Source organism: Lonchura striata, chromosome 8, assembly GCF_050655825.1.
Source record: "Lonchura striata isolate lonStrDom1 chromosome 8, ASM5065582v1, whole genome shotgun sequence".
Taxonomy (NCBI): domain Eukaryota; kingdom Metazoa; phylum Chordata; class Aves; order Passeriformes; family Estrildidae; genus Lonchura; species Lonchura striata.
In genome coordinates, this window is record NC_140710.1 from 29,958,584 (window position 1) to 29,978,566 (window position 19,983).

Here is a 19,983-nt window from a genome sequence, read left to right on the forward strand (position 1 = left end):
TGGCACCTTCACCCTTCAATCCACTGTCACCTTTGGAAAAGTATAAATGCTGGAGTCAGAAAATAAACTTCCTCTTTTTTACCTTTGCAATAGCAGCAGCTCGTGTCGTGCTTTCATGTGTCCTGTAGTGACAGAGATGCACAACCGTGGCTTTGCTCTGCTCTGTTCCCTCAGTTCATCCAGGTGATGTTTCCTTCTGCTTCATCCACCCAACTTCATCCCAACTCCCATGGTGATACTTATCTCTTCGAGCCAGGTCTCATGAGCACTCAGAGAAAAGTACCACACCTGAGGTAGCTCAGGTGGCATAAAAGTAGCAGGATGGCTTCTGTGACAGTGTTGGAAGCATAAAAGTTTTAAATAAAGGCAAAATAACAAAGCTCTTTACAGAGAAAAACCGAGCCAGGGCAAGAGGTTCTTGCTCCTGCTAAAACACTTCGCAAAAGCGATTACTTCATTTGTTTTCTTCTTTTTTCTAGTGAATTGGTTAGGTGGGACTTTTTGGCTTCTGTTCAGTTGGCTATCCTTAAGTTTGAGGTGAAGTCCTCAAAGTCTGATAAGGTGTCTTTTAACCAAATTATGGAGAGAACTTCTGGGCTTTTTTCCTTTTTAAGGGGACAAAGGGTAATTTCTTCACTCCATCAACAAGGGGCACATTCCTACACACATCCCTGGTCTGATCTGTAGGGGAAGAACTGATCGACTTCTGGCTCCTCACTGAAAGGCTCCTGGGTCTGCACGAGTCAGAGGGAGCTGTTCTTGTCCCTGGTGCACAGGCTGAGAGCCACTCAGCTGCGTGAAGCTCCAGTTTTGTCACCTTCTGCACTACCATCCATGGTGAGAGACACAGGAGCTGGGATGAACCCTGCTCTACAAGAGAGGGGGTCTTTCCTGGCTGCTCCCAGGGGGATGGGATGCCATCCCCTGCCTGGGGAACAGCCTGCTCGGAGCCATCTCCCCGTTGTAATTCCCTGCATCCATCTCAGGATCTCTTCTAAAATCCAGGCACATCCAGTCCATCAGCAGCAGGAGGGAGATCCTAAGCAAGATGCAGGAGCAGGTGCTTTTTATCATTCAGAGTAACTAAATTCTCCCTAAATTCTTCGTGTACTGCAAGATGGGAATGGAGGAAGAGGAATGGTGCTGGCCTTTGCTCCAGGAATATCAGGAACGTTTATCACAGGCCGGCTGGCAGGAGCCCCCAGGCCTGGCAGAGCCCCTCCCCACCATGCACATCAAAAGGAGCCAGGGTGAGTCAGGGCTCTACTGCAGCCAGAAGGCCAAAGCAGAGGTCTGGGCTTTGGTCAGGAAGGGGAGAGGCACCCAAGAATTGAAAATGGCCACTTTTCAGGTGAAAGCAGAGAAGCAGCCAGGGCCAGCTGGAAGCAGGGAGGAATTGTGTCTGTATAAGGATGCTTTGGGATCAATACCCCAGCAGTCACAGCATCCTTTGGAGCATGCCTTTGGAGGCAGAAGAGGAGCAACATTTCCTGGAAGACCTCAGTCCAGTGTAGAGCAGGATCTAGGAAACCTCTGTAAGGAGAAAATCCTCTCTGGCCTGCCTCCCTGTGCATCCCCTGCCTGGCTGCCATCCCTGAAAAAGCCATTCAAGACCTTGGATTTCCTTCCCTGGGCCCTGAGTGCTGAGGCCTATGCAGGAAGACCCTTCAGAGATTCCCTACAGCACCAGAACCAGCCCATGGAGACTCATCTTTTGGACCTGTGGCATGACCTGGAGGAGTTTCTGCCCGTGGTGCTGGTCTGCAACAGAGAAAACAGCTTCTTCCTGCACCATTTGATTGGTGAAAAGATCTGCAAGACCTGCCTGGAGGACAACAACATTGAAAAGCTTCCCTTGGAGGGCAGGGCTCTCGTGACTTTGTGGAACCATCTGATGTGTGGAGAATTCTCCCCCTGGATATTCAGAGCCCAGAAGGAGATTTTCAAGGTTCACAGGGGTGCTGGCAGAGGTCAGGCTGGGGGGTACAGCTGGCATTGGCACCCCTGTGGTGGTGTGAGGGCTGTGGGGGTGTTTAAGAAGTGAAGTATTTGGAAAATTAAGAGGAGGAGGGATTAGGAAGGGAACAACTTGCTGTGGACCAGGCCAGTGGAAAGGAGCATCCCCACTGGGCAGCAGAGCAGGGCTGAGCAGCCACTGAACATCCCTGGTGACCCTGGCTAGGTGCACATGCCAGGGGCTGGGGATGACAGGGCAGTGTCCATCCTTTTGCACCCATCACTGGTTCCAGCACAAGCCCAGTAAAACCCATTTAGAGTCCCAGCCCTTCTGGGCAGCCCAGTGGACCGAGCTGGATGTGCAGGTGTGTCCTGGGCACGCCAACAAGTTGTGAGCCATCCGTGGCACCAGCACTGTGACCATGCCCGAGGACAATCCCCCTTTGCTCCTCCCCAGGTGCTCTGTGGCCTCTATGAGGAATTTCTGGCCTCTGATGACAAGACATTCCTGCAGTTTATGGTAAGGGAATGCACAGGGGCATGCTTGGGGGGTGTGCAGGCTCCAGTGGGGATGTGAAAGGTTGGAGAGGGAGTGAGGGAGGGAGGAGAAGCCCAGAATTAGCTGCAGTGGTCTGGCATCCCACGATATCCCCAGTCAGTGCTGCCACAGGGTGACACAGCAGATCCTACCCTGCCCCAGCTGCCTGGAGCAATGATCCTTAACTCTTCCAGCACAGCATCCCACTCAGCTGGCAGCACTGCAGGCACAACCTGCAAGAGCTCCCCTGGGACAAGCTGTGACCCTGCCTAAAAGCTGGGAGAAACATAATTGCAGGCTTTTATGGTAGGCACCGGTGAGCCCAGCACTTCTGGGAATTTATCTCCCCTTTTTTTCCTTGCCCACACTATTAATGTGTAATTATTACTGCTATTAATGTGATTCATGTGCATGACACACATGGGATGACCCTGCCCCAGCACCAGTGCCTAGCCAGCACAGGGAGGAAGAGGCCATGTAGCCTTTTAGCCTGTGACTCAACCACCCTCAAATTTTCCATATATTTTTTTTCCACCAAAAAGGATGAGATAAGAAATCAGAGTCACACAAGCTCTCTTCTCAGACTATTATTCCTCCTGGCATCAGAAATCCCATAAAACCTCCCCAAATTCCAGCATTACACCCAGAAACCTCCTTGCAGGCAGAACCCTCTGAGCATCCCACCTGCACTGGTACCTGCACAACCTGTCACGGAAATTTCTCACTGCAGATGATGTTCTTCAAACCAACTGTGTAAAACCAGCAGCTGATCCTGACAATGTTAAGGAGAGGCTGCCAGGGCTTGGTATCCTGAAAGACCTGGCTCCCAGAGCCTCAGCCAGGGAGAGCTGAGCATTTTGGAAAAGTCAGCTGGCAGCTCCTGACCCTGACTCATTAAACTGCTCTTAGTGGGAAGTTAATTAGCTGCCCAGGCTTTTAAGCACCTCTTGTCAGGGAAATCTCCCCTCGGAGGCCAGAGCTGGTCTGGGAGTGCAATTAGCACTTCAGCAGGCACCAGGGCCCTGCTGTCTGTGGGCACCATCCCCTGAGCCAAACTCCTCCTGGCGCTCCTGCTCCGCTCTCAGGGGAGCTGCTGGCGGCTTTGCAGCGTTATTTAGGGTTATTTTTGGTGCCTGCTCTCAGCTCCCAGCCAGGAACCAGCCACTCTACCCCTGCTGCTTGGCGAGCTGTGTGAACTGTCCGTGGGGAGAGGCAAAACCTGCAGCAGGGTTTTGGGGGGAATGAGGGAGGTCCTCCCAGGGCACCAGATGGAGCCAGCCCTGGTGACAAAAGCCAACAAAACAGCACACGAGGCTGCCAGGCTGCTGGGGACACCTTCAGGGTAGTTTCAGCCCTCCTGAGGGGATGCTGAGCCCTTCAGCAAAGCTGCAAGGCCGTGTCTGGCCCACCTCTGGCTGCCTGTACATCCCAGCCTGCTGGAGCTGAGCTTTGTGCTCTCACAGATTCCTCCCAGACGGCTTCAAGCTCAAGCAGAGGTCTGAGCTGGGCAGGTTTGCATTCTGAGGCACAGTAAAACACGTGGGTGATGCCTTGTGAAGGCTGACCTGGGACAGAGACTAGAGTGAGTTAAAGAATAAAGCTGGGATTTATTAAGAGGCCTCAAATAGATCCACCTTGGGCAGCACAACGTAAAATGGCCACAAAATGGACAACTGGTCACAGGGTATGACCCTTTTTTAACTTCTGGTCCATTTGCACATTGGAGTTTATTGTCCAATTCCAGCTTTAGCCCAGGCAGTCCCACTTGTTTGTTTTTCTCTCTTCAGCCCACGTTGTTTGTGCTCTTGGGCCTGAGATTTGGATCATTTGTCCTTGGTCCCCATCCAGAGAAGGAATTGTTTTGTCTTCCTACTTTGTGCAGAGAGAGCTCAACATCCCCTCATATGAAACTCAGATCCACACACTAAAGCAGCCCAGAATCTGAAAAACATAAAAGCTGAACCCTGAGGCATGATGGGCGCAGTGCTGGAGATGGAGAAGGTGCTGAAGGTGCTCTGTGCCATCACCCTGCCCTGTTCTCACCACCAGGCAGGGATGTCCCCATGGCCGAGGTGCCAGGCCAAGGGGGACATTTCCACCTGTCCCAGAGGATGAACCAGTCCTTGCAGCTGAGCCAGGCCTTGCATGGCACAAGGAGCTTGGAGGGGGTGTCTTGGTTTGAAAAGACAGGAGTCTGAAGGAAGGCAAGAGCCTCCTGTGAAATGGAAAAGGTAAACCCCCTCCTTCTGAATTACCACAATTTTAAAAAAGGCTCTCAGGCAAAGATATGGGAATAACAGTTCTTTATGAGGAGAAAAACTAAATAAAAAAAAAAATAATACTAAAAACATGTTATTAGTACAAACAAAACTAGTGATAGAGTCAGAAACCTGACACCCTGAAGAGTCAGGGTGTTGGTAGTAGTCCAGTTAAATGGTGGCTGCTCCTCCTGGAGTGGCAGATGAAATGCTGCTGGAGTGGGGATCTCTAGAAGGGTGGAGTTTTCTCTGAAGGTCTGGTAGTAGTTGGGCCTCATCTTCCACTGGGAATTCAGCAGAGAAGAAGCTGCTTCTTTGGAAATTAGGCTAAGTGTCTGACCAGTGTCTCAAAAATGCTGATTTTATGCAGGTAGGAATGCTTGGCTCCTCCCTCTGGGTGGAGCATCTCACAATGGGATGATGTAACTTTACCAGTCATGCAGTGAGTCAGTCATTCAATGGCCATTAACAGAAGATATCTCCTCGGAGTGAGACGTTCTTGGAAGAGATAAGAAAACTGCCCAACCTCCAACAGATGGCAATAGAATACCTGTTTGTCTTACAAGCCAGGACAGGGGGTTTCCTCCAAGCACTGGCAATTGTTTGCTGCTGGGGACCTGCAGAAAGGGGGCTCCATCCAGGCAGAGCTGGAGCAGCTCCTGGGCAGCGCTGGTGAGAGGGGGTCTCCATTCCTGGTGGGGCTCACATTGGCTGAAGGCAGTAAAGCATGTTTTATGCTCTGGTGGTAGAACTATACAGGTGATGGACATCGTGGGGTGGGTTGGTACAGTGGGGCTGGGAGCCTTTGTGTGTAATGAAAGCTTTGGCAGCTTTTCTTTCCTGTCAAAATCAGTCAAAACTATCCAGCAGGATTTTGGACAAGGGCCAGATTCCCTCCTGCCAGTACCAGGGGCACCAAATGCCACAGCCCTGCACTGACCTGGATCACCAGGTCAAATGAAGGCTGCAGCAAAGTGGCTGAAGCCCAAAGCCAGCAGTGGCTCCTGCGCACATTTTGGCCTTCTGAGGCTGCTGGGACTCACCATGCTGGTGCTATGGCCCTCAGCTTTGTTCTGTCATGCAATCTTTTGGGAATTACACCAATTTTCTGCACTGAGGGTGACAGCAGTCACCTGTAGCACCCCTGTAGCTTGTGGGCCCTCAGTTTTACCCAAGAAATGCAGTGTCAGGGGTAGATCATGGAGCAGGACACACAAGGGGACAGGGAAAATGCAGCCCTCAGAGCCAGTGCTGAAGGACTGTTGTAACCAGAGGTAATGGACACGGGGTCTGTCCCCTCTCCTCTCTGATGCAGAGTTCCAGAGGATGACAGCAGGTGAGCTGGCTGTGGGCAGCCCAAGTGTCAGAATCTGAGGTATTGATGATTCTGAGATTGTAGAAAGTCTCTGTCTGTCAGCCCCCTGCCAAAGCAGAAGCCATAATTGGTCTGTGCTGGTTTCCAGGTTGTTTATTCTGTTTATCTCTCACATGTTCTGCTGCCCTGCCCAGCTCTGTCCTGCAGGGCAGCGTGTGGGGCTCTGCCCTCAGTGGGATGTTACAAACATTAAATACCAGAAACTCCCTGGGCTGGATTTACAAGAACGTGCCAATATCTGTCACCTACGTTGGACAGTGTGTCCCCAGCCTGAACCAACAGAAAAATGCCAACACCACAGTGAGACATGGAGGGCATGAAGAAGGAGAAAAAGGACAAGGCACACCCAATTTCCTCCATCTTGTCCCCTTTGGACCCCGAATCTAGAATCCTAAAATTTTACTTTTGCACCCGTGCCACACTTAATTATTACTCATACCAAACACTCAGAGCTTGTAATTCATCCTGTAAGATTGAAAACTCTTTTCCATAGCCAGAGATCACAGCCAGTGTCTCTGGGGGCTCTGTCCAGGGGGGTTCCTGAACCCTGCCAGGGTCCCAGACCTGCCAGGGCAGCCAGAGGGAAGCTCTGCATTTCCACACCGAAGCAAGGCAGAGGAGCTTCTGCAGCTGTTGAGTGCAGCACTCAGTGAGCCCAGGCTGGGCAGGCAAGAGCCCAGGTGGGCTCCCAAACATCCATCACCTTGGGGAGCTTGTCCAGAAGGAAAGGCCTATCCACCCCCCACAGGCTGTGCTCTGGGGCATTGGTGCAGCCAGGGAGGGTGGTACTGGGGCGTTTCTCTGAAGCAGATGCTGAGGAGGTCAGACCATGAGAGGTCAAGTATCTGCGATGATGAGAGAGATGGGGAGACTGTGAGGTGGTCAAAGAATCCAATTTTATTGTGGACTATAGAAGCTTATATACCATTTTAGGAAGACTAGTAATACTAGAGTGATTGTGTTAATCATCACATAAACAAACTTATACATTTTAAGCATCTCTTGCTTGCAGAAGTCTGATGTAATTTTCTTTTTCCACTAAACCCATCTGACTGAATCTTCTTTGCAATCTTGATTTAACCCTCAAAGTTCTGTTTGCTCTTGCCAAGGCATCCTGTTACCAAATCTCTCCTGCCAACTAGGTCCAAAGTCCATCATCTGTCTTATGTGTCCCAATATCCCAGTAGTGGAGAGCTCCCACAGTGTCTCCTGGGCCAGAGGCACCACATGGAGGCTCCAGGGTCCAGCTGTCTGGAGGGTCTGGCTGTCACCTGAGGAAGATGCCAGCCCTGTTTCTGTCACCACAGCTGTTGCATCTGAGAGGATTGCTCGAGAGAATGCTGCTGATGATGATGATGCAAGGAAGAAGGCAGCTAGAAAACACAGGTCTGGCACCTGGCAGCTCACAGCTTTGCTCCTTCCACTCTTTCAGGCTTTTCCCAGAGCTCCCCTGTAGTGCCACTGCTCCCTGTTTGCTCATTTGGCCCTCTCAGATGTAGGGTGGCCTGTGGATCTAAACTGCAGAATTACCAGGGAAAGGAGAAAAATTAGCACACCCCCAGTTCAGATTTACTCTTCACACCTTGTGCAAATTTCATGCACTTCATCCTCAATCAGCCCATGGAATGGCACCTGAGCAGTGCTTAGATTCCCAGAAAAATCACTTAAAATCACACTGTAGCCATCCTTAAATCTCTGGACTCATGTCTCACCTCCTGGGAATACTCCAGCCATGAGTGCTTGCAGCTTCACACTGGGATATAAAGCAAATGGAAAAATTATGCTGAGCACCTGGGCTGATTTCTTCAGCCCAGTTATACAAATGCACCCTGTCCAACATCCATCCCACCCCAAGGAGCCAGACAGCAGCTGCTAAAAATGCGTTTTCCTGAGACCCATCAGCACTGATATTCCATCCAGACCCTCACCCCAAACCTACCAAATCACTTCTGGACTGGAGGAGGAAACACTGCAGATAAGCAGGACAGACACTCCCAAGGCTACCACGTGCAAGAAGAGAGTCCAGGGGAGGGTACCTAGTGCCCTCTACCATTGTCCAGCCTCCTCCAGAACAGAAATCCAGTGGGACCCCAACCCTGGGGCTATCCCTTATCAGCTGCTCCCCACCTTAGCCCCCCTTCCATCAAACCAGTGCCCTCCTCATGCCTCTGGCTGCCCTTGATGGTTCCCATCCTCTCCCATCTGTCAGGTTTGAGGAGGAGGACGAGGAGGAAGAGGAAGAGAAGAAAAATGGAGAAAACCTGTCCCTTACCTCCCACCACCATGACTTAGAGCCCTGTTATGCTGTTGCATCTCTCTCAAACAATGTTGTATATGCAAGTTTGCATCCCTGCCTCAAAAAAAAAAAAAAAAAAAAAAAAAAAAAATTCCAACAAAAAAACAACCACCCAAAACAGGAAACACTAAATGGAGCTAAGGTGAGACAGGCCAGAAAAACAAGCAAAAGGAAATTGTTTTCTAGGTAACAGGGAGCTGACCTGAACAGAAAGTTTACACACAGTTTTGAGAGAAGGCAGGAAGAGCAGTTAGAAAAATAATCTACTAAACACACAGAAACCCTATTTAGATCAAGAGAATTTTGTATATGAGGCAAACAGATTTTTTTCCCTTTCATCCTCACTCATTATCTGCTTGTGGGCTGTATCAGAGCCAGGGCCAACAGCTAGACAGACAAGCAGGAAACGGTGAACATAAACTCTCTGTGGGTGCAAAGAGGGGGAGGGAAGGAGGAGATCACTGAGCTAGAGGGAGGATGCAGTTCACAGAGGTAGAAAGGCCCCCAGAGAATTGCATGCAGCCCAGGTGAGGTGAAGCAGCAAACCCAGTGCTGGGCAGCAGCACACAGCATCTCCTCCCCTGCCTCAGACTTGCCTGTCAAGGAGAAGAAGAGCAGAAGTCCTGCCAAGAGTCCCCATTCCCACAAGGGCAAGGGCAAAGGCCAGCTGCAGAAGGTGAGGCCACATTTTGGACAAACAGCTTATTGTTGTCACCTTCCTTGTTGATAACCTCCACTTTTACCTGGAGATGGACAAGTGAGTTCTTGTTCCACCGGCTGCTCGGGTACCACTACAGAATCCCAGAATGGTTTGGGTTGGAAAGGACCTTAAAGGTTATCTCATTCCTACTCCCTGCCTTGGGCACGGACGTGTCCCTCTGGATCAGGTTGCTCAGAGCTTCACCCAACTTGGCCTTGGCACCAGCCTGCCTTGGCTCTGGCCTGAACCTATTTCTGATGGAGACCTCCAAAGCCCCCATTTCAGCCTGCAGTCATGCCCTGCCTCGGGGTTCCTGTTTGAAATCCTTTTGATTTGGTAGTCCCAAGCGATTTGGCTACACTGTTCTGGATGTCCCAGTTGTGGTGGCATTTCTCCCTTGACTTTGTCCACATTCCCATCAAACATGGAAGACCAATCCATGGCCATTGGGCACCAACCCTGCAGCCAACACCCCCACAACAGGCAAATCCCCATCTTTCAGTCCTCTTTTTCCAAAAAGGGGAGAATACCACCTGCCCCAGGTGAACCCTGTGACCATGAAGGTGGCAGAAGAGGGAGGTGGCTTTTCATACCTCCTGTGTCACTCTTCCACACTTTGAGGACTGCTTTCCCTGGCCAAGCAAACACCAAATTGTCAGATTAAACCCTTTTCTGACCCAAAGATGGGGCAACTGAGAGGTGTTTTAAACATTTTTATTCCATTTTCAGTCTCATGTGAAGAGTGAGACAATACAGATGTTATCATTCACACCATCACAATCAGAAGCCAACTAATTCTTAATTACAATATAAGTGTTTCTTGGCCTATCAGCTTTTGCCACACCATACTGCAAATGCCTTTAAGCCAGTCATCTAAAACTACCCCTGGTGGGTCCTACTACAGTGGATCTTTCATAATTCTGTTTCTCTAAAGTACTTCACCTTTTTTGCAAGGCCAAAGGAATTTAAGAATTTTCTACAAATCCATTTCCCACACCAAATTAAGCAATAACAAGACTGTCCAGCCTAGCAGTTGAGCAGCACTTGTCTCAGAGCAAGACCCCAGATGCCTTTGCAGGTTTTCCAGGTTGGCTGACTGTGAGGAAGCTGCAGCACCCTGCAACATGTGGTCAGAAAAGCACGTTGCCTTTCTCAAAAGGAAACTTGGCATCATCAGCAAACTTTTCCTGAATTCTGACATCCCCCCCAAGTTGTGGGTGAGACCCCAGGGCTGCCCAGGAAGGCTGGAGGCTGCTCATTGCTCAAGGCCATTGCAGCACAGCTGGGAACAGTGGTGAAGAAAGAGGAGCAGGCTCGGTTCTGGATCTGCTGGGGGGGCTTTGGGGTGTGCTCTGGAGCCTGGGGCTCCCACATGGGCTGGGAGGGGTGGGAAGAAACCCTCCAGAAGCCCTGATAAATTGAGAACGAGCTTGTGGATAAGGATGGGAGAGATGGGGATGATTCTCCAGCATTATCTGCTGGAGGAACGCTAAGCCTGGAGTGCCAGGATCATCCTGCACACCATCAGTCCACTCCTTTCACTCCTCAGAGGCCAGTGTCACCATCATCCCCTCCCACTGCACACACCCCATCTCCTCCCAGTAGCTCTGCCATCTCCCCTTTGGAGGGCACAATGCTTCCCCCAGAAATCCAGGTGGGATCCTGCCCTTGTGCCTGGGGCAAGCAGCCAGGATGGAATTTGGGTCTCTGCTTAGAGACTGCTGAGGTGGGGTCAGGGAGAGAAACCTGGCCCCATCAGGACTGCTGCAAAGTGCTTTGTTCTCTTCTGGGCCCAGGTGAACATCTCTGAGAAAGGCAGGGATTTAATCTGCCGTTCATCTTCCAAGGGGCCACTGACCCGGGCCGTCTACCACAACGCCAAGGTCACCCTCTTCCCCATCCTGATGTTCTTCTGGAGAAGGTACCTATCCATCCCCTCTCTCCCAAGGCAGAGGAGGCCCTGGGGATGCCACCCTTTCTCTCCAGCCACTTGTTCCTTTGCCATGCTGAAAATGCAGACCAGACGCTCCCTAGGACCTCAGCTGGAATTGTCTCCTTGGAGCTTCGCTGTCCCCGGTGTTTCTCATGCAGGTTCTGCACCTGGAAGGTGATGAGGAGCTTTGGGGCCTACCGAGGTCAGGAGATCAGGAGCTCTGGGATCCATCAGGAGCTTTCAGCTCACCAAGGGGGACTGGAGCTCCTGGTTCCAACAGGAGGAGAGGAGCTCCTGGGGCCACAAGGAGGGCAGGGTTCCAGCCTCTTCACCCCCTCCAAAACACGCAAGATCCCCGGTCCCAAGAAGCTGGTGCCCATTCCCTCTACTACACATTATACTCTAGATTTGTTCTTCCAGTGCAGAAACACCCAGACCTGACATCTTTTAAATTCCTCTGAAAAGATCCCCTCCTTCACACGTCTTTGAGGGTGTATGTGGTGCAGGCCTGCTGGGAAAATGGACTGGAATATTTTTTTTCCTGTCAAGATCAGTCAAAACTGTCCAGCAGGATTTTAGAAATTTTCTTTGGTGAATAGGGAAATGAGTACAGAGACTTCCAAAGCAAAGAACTGTTGCATAATTCCTATTTATTTCAATAGCCAAGTTAAAAATACTCAAGCACACCCCCTGAAACAGAAATAAAACCCCCCAATCTTTCAGGCTGCAAGCCAAATGGGAGCAGGAAAAAGAGAGCAACTGTGCAGCCAAACACCAGGCACACTGGCATTCCATGGAGGGTGCTTTGAATATTTGGAATGGAGAATAAGCTCCATCAGGGTTTGAGATGACATCTCCAGGGAAAGAGATGTTTTTTCTTCCTCATCCCCTTGTTTAGTTTCAATACACTGAAAAACTCTAAACTGGAAAACACACAGTGATGCTGAGCGCTGTCAGTCTGCCTGACAGCCTGCTCCTTGGCTGAATATTCATTTGGAAATTGTCTAATTGATTTTTGATTAAAGGGGAAACCAAAATAGGCACATACTAATCTCGCTTTGACGGATGAGTGGGCGTCAGCAAGCTGCTGTTCTGCTCCCTCTCATTTATCACTGTCAAGTTCTGGCTAAAAAGCAGCAGAGTTCAAGGATTTGGATGCCTCCAGGCAGGTGTCTGAGCTCCTGCTCTGCAGCAGGGCTGAGGTGACAGAGCCCTGTGCCCCAGCAATGCCAAGCCATGCCTGTAGCTCAAACCACCTCACCCCTTGGCTATTCCCATGGGCAGCATCCAGCCTTCAGCTTGGCTCTCCACCTTGTTACAGAGCCTCACTGCTCTTCCAGGACCTCCTCAAACATAGTTGTTTTAATGCAAAAGTCACCAAAAAAAAAAAAAAAATCAAACAGAAAAACCTCATGTATCACACATGTATTCCAAGCTGGTGATAAGCCAGAAACCTTGTGTTACAGTGGAGTTATCCAGGACAAGGACAGTGTTTGCCAGGGTCTTCATGGAGCAGAGAGTGACATTTAAACCAATTCAGATTAGAGATAGGAAGCCGTTTTTTACACTAGAGGGTGGTAAAACACTGGTATAAGTTTTCCAAAGAAGCCGTGGCATCCCCATCCCTGGAAATATTCAGGATCAGGTTGGATGGGGCTCTGATCAGCCTGTTCTAGTGGAAGGTGTTGGGGGCTGCACTCGATGGCTTTGAAAGGTCCCTTCCAACACAAATTATTGTGTGTTTATATCAGTGCAAACTGCTGCAAGGTTTGGGAGAGTCCCAGGCAGCACAGCCTGTGTTTAACTGCACTCAGAGGGTGACTGCACTGGGAGTTGCTCTGGCCAGGTAGAAAAGACCCTGATCTCTCCAGAATGGACATTAAACCCACAGGCAGTGTCCCTGGGACAGCACTTCCCAATCCCCCACTGCTTGCTGCATCTCGCAGGGACAAGTGAGACATGGGGTCAGAAAAAACAAGAAAATTTTTAACAGGAGCCAGGCAGAAAAAAAAAAAAATCCCTCAGCTTACCTGGCATGTGGGGGAAAAGATGTGTGACCCAAAATAGCTGCTTCTGTCTGTGCTGATGTCCACACCAGCTCCCAAGACACTTTTCTGCACCTTATGCATTCACCAATGACCTTTGCCTAAAGGTCTTGCTTTTTAAACCTTCAGGTAAAAACTTGCTTTTGAGCTGTCAAAAAAAAAATTGTTTTGTTGCCTTTTAAAAAGCACTGAAATTGGCGAGGAAAACACCTGTATATGCAGAAAAAACCTCCTCTCCTACTGCTTTATTTTGAGGGATGTACAGACACGGTTTGAGAAGGGCTGGGTGGTGGCAGGCAGGGACCATCTGCCATCACCAGGCATCACTGTGGCACTGTCCACAGGGAACTCCTGGGACAAGCTGCCCAGGCAGGCACAAAGCCTGGCACACCTCATTTTTTCTAGAAAAAAACCAAAATTTCCACTTTGTTTTCTCAGTGATCCATGGATGTGGTTGAGAATGCTTCAGCTTGGCAGGTGAGAAATGCATAAGCTGAACTAGTAAAGAGTGTCCAAAGAAATTTGAGGACAAACCTCATAATGAGCCTGTATTAAAAAAAAAAAAAAAAATCTCCCATTTCTGCCACCCTGCCTTGCCACAGAACCATAGTGGGACATGTCACCCCTACTCTGCAGCCCCCAAACTGTTTCAACATCGAGGAGATCTCAAGTCCTCACTCAGCCATCCTTCCCTGTGCTCTGGGCAAGCCCCAAATGATTTTGGGGGTGGGCAGCACTGCTTTCCCCCATCATTTGCCATCAGTGCACTTCTCATGTCTCTTCCCTCACCAGTGTGAAAAACTCCAGTCACTTGGTTTTTAAAATTTTTAGAGTTTAATAATAATAAAATGGTTATAAAAATAATAATACAATTAGAGTAATGAAGTTTAGAGTTAGGACAATTACAAGACAATAAAAAGCAAAGAATTACAGATGTCGGGATGCTCTTGGACACTAAGTCAAAGCATGACTTGTGAACAAAGGAATCACCCTTAAACCAATACACTTGTTGCATATTCATATATCCTTCATGGTTATGCATACATTCTATTCTAAACAAGAAACTCTGTCTGTTGTATGTCAGCTGTTTCCTTTAATCCCCTGGTGTCTTCGGGTCTGAGCAAGGTCCGAAGAAATTAGCTTCTTTTGATAAGAAAACCATAAATTCCTCTCCTTTGGAAGATTTAGGTGTTCCTCAAAGAGAGTATCTCATTCCTAAAAAAAAACCAAAACTTCTCCCACATACATAGTCTCTATTTTAACATTATATTGGAACCTAAAACTATATTCAACACACTACTTAAGAGAATTAATACAGCATAACTTTCTAACATTACACATATAATATTCATTGTAACATTTGCAAAAAGCCAATCATAAAATACGCATTTTTCACACCAGGTAAAAAGGCTGTCCTTATCTTCATGCTGAAAGAAGGCCTTGAGCTCCTGCTACCACGACTCCAGAAGAAAACTGAGTCTCCAGAGGAGCAAAAAGGTGGGAAAGCACAGAATGGAGCAGCCTCAGCCTCCTGAGGGCTGCAGGGATGGGAGCTGGGCTGGAGGGCTCCCTGCAGCAGCCGTGGTGGGAACTTTGTGTTTTCCCTCAGCTGCAGACCCCAGTGGGGAGAATAGGCTCTTGTTCAGTGTCTTGGTTTGAAAAGACAGGAGTCTGTGAAGGAAGGCAAGAGCCTCCTGTGCAATGGAAAAGGTAAACCCCCTCCCTCCGAATTACCAATATTTCAAAATTAAAAGGCTCTCGGGCAAAGATATGGGAATGGGAATAACAGTTCTTTACTAAGAAATAAACGAACTAAATTTAAAAAATGTAATTAGTGCCAACAAAACTAGTGATGGAGTCAGAAAGCTGACACCCTGAGGAGTCAGGATGTTGGTAATAGTCCAGTTAAATGGTGGCTGCTCCTCCTGGAGTGGCAGATGAAATGCTGCTGAAGGGGTGATCTCTAGAAGGGTGGAGTTTTCTCTGAAGGTCTGGTGTGGAGTAGATGGACCTGGTCTTCCTCTGGGGATCCAGCAGGGAAGAAGCTGATTCTCTGGGAATCCAGCAAAGGGCTGCCCTGGTGTCCCAAAAAGTGCTGATTTTATGCAGGTAGGAATGCTTGCCTTGTCCATCTGGGTGGAGCATCTCACCATGGGATGATGTAACTTTACCAATCATGCAGTGAGTCATTCAATGGTCTATCAGCAGAAGATACCTCCCCGGAGGAAGACATTGTTCTTGAAAGAGATAAGAAAACTGCCCCACCTCCAACAGATGGCAATAGAATACATGCTTATCTTACAAGCCAGGACACTCAGTGAGCTTGCCCCGCAGGGCAGGTAGGTGGTCCCAGAGGTGCTCACCTCCTCCAGACCCCACCAGCACAGCCTGTGGCTCCCTCCAGCCACAGGGGTTTGTGCAGGATGCTGGGCAGCCCCACCATCTCCAGTAATAGTCACAGAAAGTCCTGCTGCATTTTCCATGCCCAGAACTCTTCCCTGGGAGCATCCCTGATTCCTCTCCATGCCCAGAACACCTCCCTGAGAGCCTCCCTGATCCTTCCCTATGCCCAGAACTCCTCTCTGGGAGCACACAGCCATGTGCTCACCCCTGCTCACCCTTTCTATGCCCAGAACTCCTCTTTGGAAGCATCTCTGATCCCTCTCCATGCCCAGAACTCCTCCTTGGAAGCATCCCTGATCCCTCTCCATGCTCAGAATTCCTCCCTGATCCCTCTCCATGCCCAGAACTCCTCCCTGGGCACACACAGCCCTGTGCTGTTCCCTGATCACCCTCACCCTACCTTCAGCAACAGCAGCCACTGATGCAGCATCTCTTCCTTCCCTGCAGGAACTAAGGGAAGCTCAGCCCTCCCAAAACAACACGCACACAGGTGTGATCCAAGGAAGCTGAGCAGCCTGGACACAGGGAATAGTTTGCACTCAGCAATAAGACCTAAAAATAAAGCAACTCACAGCATCCTTCAGTTTACCTGGTGACAGCACAGCAGCTCACAGCTCTCAGCCGTGGCAGGGACATGCTGTGACACAGGTTTCCAGCTGAAACACCACACAAATCTCCTTCCTCACATGGATCTGTAAAATGCACCTCAGCTCCCCACCTTCCCACACAAATGAAATACTTCCTGTGGGTAGCAAGGCTGAGAGAGCCCGTTTGGTTCATTTAGCTGGGTGCTGAAATGGGGCCTGTTTTGCCAAAGCCTTTCTGATTTTCCAGAAAAAATCAGCTCATGCCTGACTGGGGCTTCAGCATGCTTTCTTTTTTTGATGAGGTTTGGTTGTTTTGGTTTTTGTTTTTTTTTTTTTTTAAGCCAGTGTGTGTTTACAAAGCACTAACCAAATCATAGCAAGGGCCTTAATTTTCCCCAGGTGAAACTGGGTCACAGTGACTTTGCCAAGTCACCAGAAAGCTGCAGAAATCACAAATATTCTTTGGACCTCATGAAGAAAAGACCACAACATTTATCAGTTTGTCAGAGGCAAGCTTTGTCATTTTGAGTTATTTTTATCCACCCTTAAATCCCAGATCCCATCCTGGGAATAACACCAGGTGCATTTTAAGGCAGAGGACAACATGTTTCATATTTGTCAGTTATGATTTGTCAGTTATGATCAACACTTTGCCTCTGGAAGATCAAAAATGCCCAAACCCAAGAACATTTATTTAACTGAAGGGCCTGGGAAGCTGATACCATTCCTACAACATGTAATATGACCAACTCTCAGAACTGCTGTGCTGGAAGTTGATTTTTCCCTGAAAGCTTTCCCGCACAAAGTCTTGCTGTGCTTTTGTGAGCTTTTCACCAACACTCCCGAGCCCAGCTGAGCCCAGGCTCTCTAAGGCCTCACAGATGTGCCTGAAGCTCAGCACAGCAAAAACAAAGCCTAAGAACAGCCTTCACTCCACTGCTTCTGTGGGCTGCTTTGTGGGTTTGTTTCTCAGAGCAGCAGATGAGCCACGGTGAGCTGGGAGCATCCCTGTGCACACAAGCATGTACATCCTCAGCATTCCAGAGCCAGGATAGGGAGCACCTCCTCCCATCACTCTGGGCTGAGCCAGCTGTCCTGGGGAGCCCCAGCAGAGGGAAAAGGCAGAGGCACAGCAAAAGCAGGCAGGACAGCAGGGCAGTGAAGCATGTGGGGCCAAATCACACCCTTGGGTACTGTTCATGGGCTGCAAACCTGCCCGAGGCAAAGGCAGGCAGCACCTCCCAGGTGGGCACTGATGTGGGGCATCCCACAGCACTAATTTTGGCAGCTGCTTCTGCCCTCAGCTCCCCAGGACACCTCCATGCTTGGGCTGTGCCCCAGACATTGCCACACCACCCAGCTGCAGCAGCACCCAGCAGTTTCCCATCCTGCCTGGCATCTCACAGCATGACCAGGTTGGAAGAGACCTTAAAGATCATTGAGTCCAACCCAGCCCAAACATCTCAATTCAACCCTGGCACCCAAAACCACATCCAGGCTTTGTTAAACACACCAGGGATGGTGACTCCACCACCTCCCTGGGCAGCCATTCCAGAACTTTATCACCCTTTGTGTAAAATCTTCTTCCTAATATCCAACCTGTATTTCCCTTGGTGCAGCTTGAGGCTGTGTGCTCTGGTTCTGTCAGTGCTGCCTGGAGACCAACAGCCCTGCATTCCTTCCTCCCATGGGCCATGTGTGAAAGAGGCCACACTCCTCCTCTGGAGGGGAAAACCCTCCAGCCATAACCGCATTGTTAGGGTGAGGGAAAAGGCTTCTCCCAGCATGCCTTGCTGTGACATGCAGATTCAGTGTATCCCATTGGCCCTTCCACCCCTGTGCCCTCATGCCATTGGCCCTGGTGTTCTGCCCCGCCTCTCAAAATCCATATATAAACCCCTGCTGTGTGGCTCTTTTTTCCCGGATCCTTTTGAGGAAGAGGCTCAACAAAGCTCATTGGAACCCCACACAAAGAGCTGAGATCACCTGGCATGAGCACAGATCTGCCTGTGCCACCCAGGTGCATTTTTCAAGACGCTTTTTTGGGAAGGCCGCAGCATGGATGCTCCAGGAGCAGTTTGCTCTGCAGATGCTGTACATGGATCAGGTTTTGTTCGGAAGGATGGCTAAATATAATTGCCTGGCAAAAGATTCACAATAGTACAGCCAGGATGAAAACAATCCCCCCTACTGGCTGGACAATGCCCTTACCTACAGATAGTTCCAAAAGTCAAATGGACTGTTCGATCTCACCCCAATGTATGGTTCATCCCACACCTGTAACCCTCCCCTGAAACATCAGGTGTCTGTGACCCCATTGGCCTAAGTCTTGTTCCAGCCCACCCTGAAGCCCCCTGATAAGGGGTCTCTGAGGGGCCAGACGCTCTCTTGGAACCCCCACCCTCTCCTGGAGCATCCTCTCTACCCCTTGTCTCTCCCCCCCCCATCCCCTCAGGCCTTGCCACGTGCTGTGTCTGGCAGCTCCAAGCAAGACCTTTCACCATCCCTAATAAACCTGATATCCTAAGAGCAGCATTCAGAGATCTCTCATCTCTATTCATCTAAGCTGTCCTGGAGCCCAGCGTTCCTTACAAGGTTTCTTCTCTGACACCAGAACAGAGCACAGGAGCCATCTCTGGAAATTCTTCCCAGCAGCCAGAGAGGTAAGTCACAGCCTCGCTGGGTTTAATCACTGCTCTGTTTCGGGTACACCTTTTGAGGCTGCTTGTTGTGTAACAGCAGGAACAACAGAAATCTTGTGCCAACTTTTAGTGTGTCCCCAGCCATAGTGCCCTTTTGCACCTGCCTGCTGCCACAGAAGGATTCTCCCCACAGTGGGGTGGGGACAGGGCTCAGGAATGGAATCACTTTAAAAATAGCTCAGGTGCTGTTCTTGAAGGATTTTATTTGGGATGGATTCTACGTAGGACCAAAATTAAGCGTAGATGTCCCACAAGGGAAAATTCTGATCAAAACAGAGCCCTGACATTATTTCTTCATACTGGGACAATATGCAGTGATGTTTAAAGCATGTTAATTAAATATTTGTATGGATCTCTTTTAAACACAGCATATTTTGTAGATGACGATGACAACAAGAAGTCATAGTAGAAAACTCACTTCTCACCATTAAGGAAAGTGCCTCAGCCAAAGCGCAGGTTCATTTGCTTATCCTGACCCAACCATTCACTGGAACAGCAGAGTGATGGAAGAAGTTGCAAAGGTCACAGAAAGACAGAAATGTGGCAGTTTACAGGAGGCTGGAGGACCCCAGCCCTTGGCCTCACTTCTCTTCATGCAAGAGCAGAAATGCAGCCATGGCACAGGGCATGCCATAGCCCCCTGCTCCCCCCACTGCTGAGACCCGAGCACAAATCTCTGGGTGTCCTCCTGCCAACCGGGCATGAGAAAGGCACAGTGAGCAAGAAAAAAAGAAAAAAAAAAAAAAAAAAAAAAAAGAGCAGGGAGAAAAGCTAAAAAAACCAAAAATATTGGCAAAAGAGGAGCCAGCGACCTCCATGTTGCATTTTCACATCAACAGATCTGTAGTCAAACTTCCGTAATGTATTAGAAAGATTCCCAGGACCCTCAGAAGGACCCTTGCTCTATCAGGGGCACTGATGCAGGTGGTGCTTTGGCAGTGCTGCAGAACCTCTGTTCACGTGCAACGTGCCATTTGGATTTTTTGGAGACAACTGCCCATTGAAGGCAACAGGTCCCTGAACATGAACACTGGCCATTTTCCCTGTGAAACAAATCTCACCACCCCAGTTCCTGATAACAGTTTGTAGAATGCACTTGGGACTGTCAGCACAACTTTAAAGCGGTGGCAGATTGTGTCTGGGACATATTCTGTGCCATTTGGATTTTTTGGAGGCTGCTGCTCACTCAG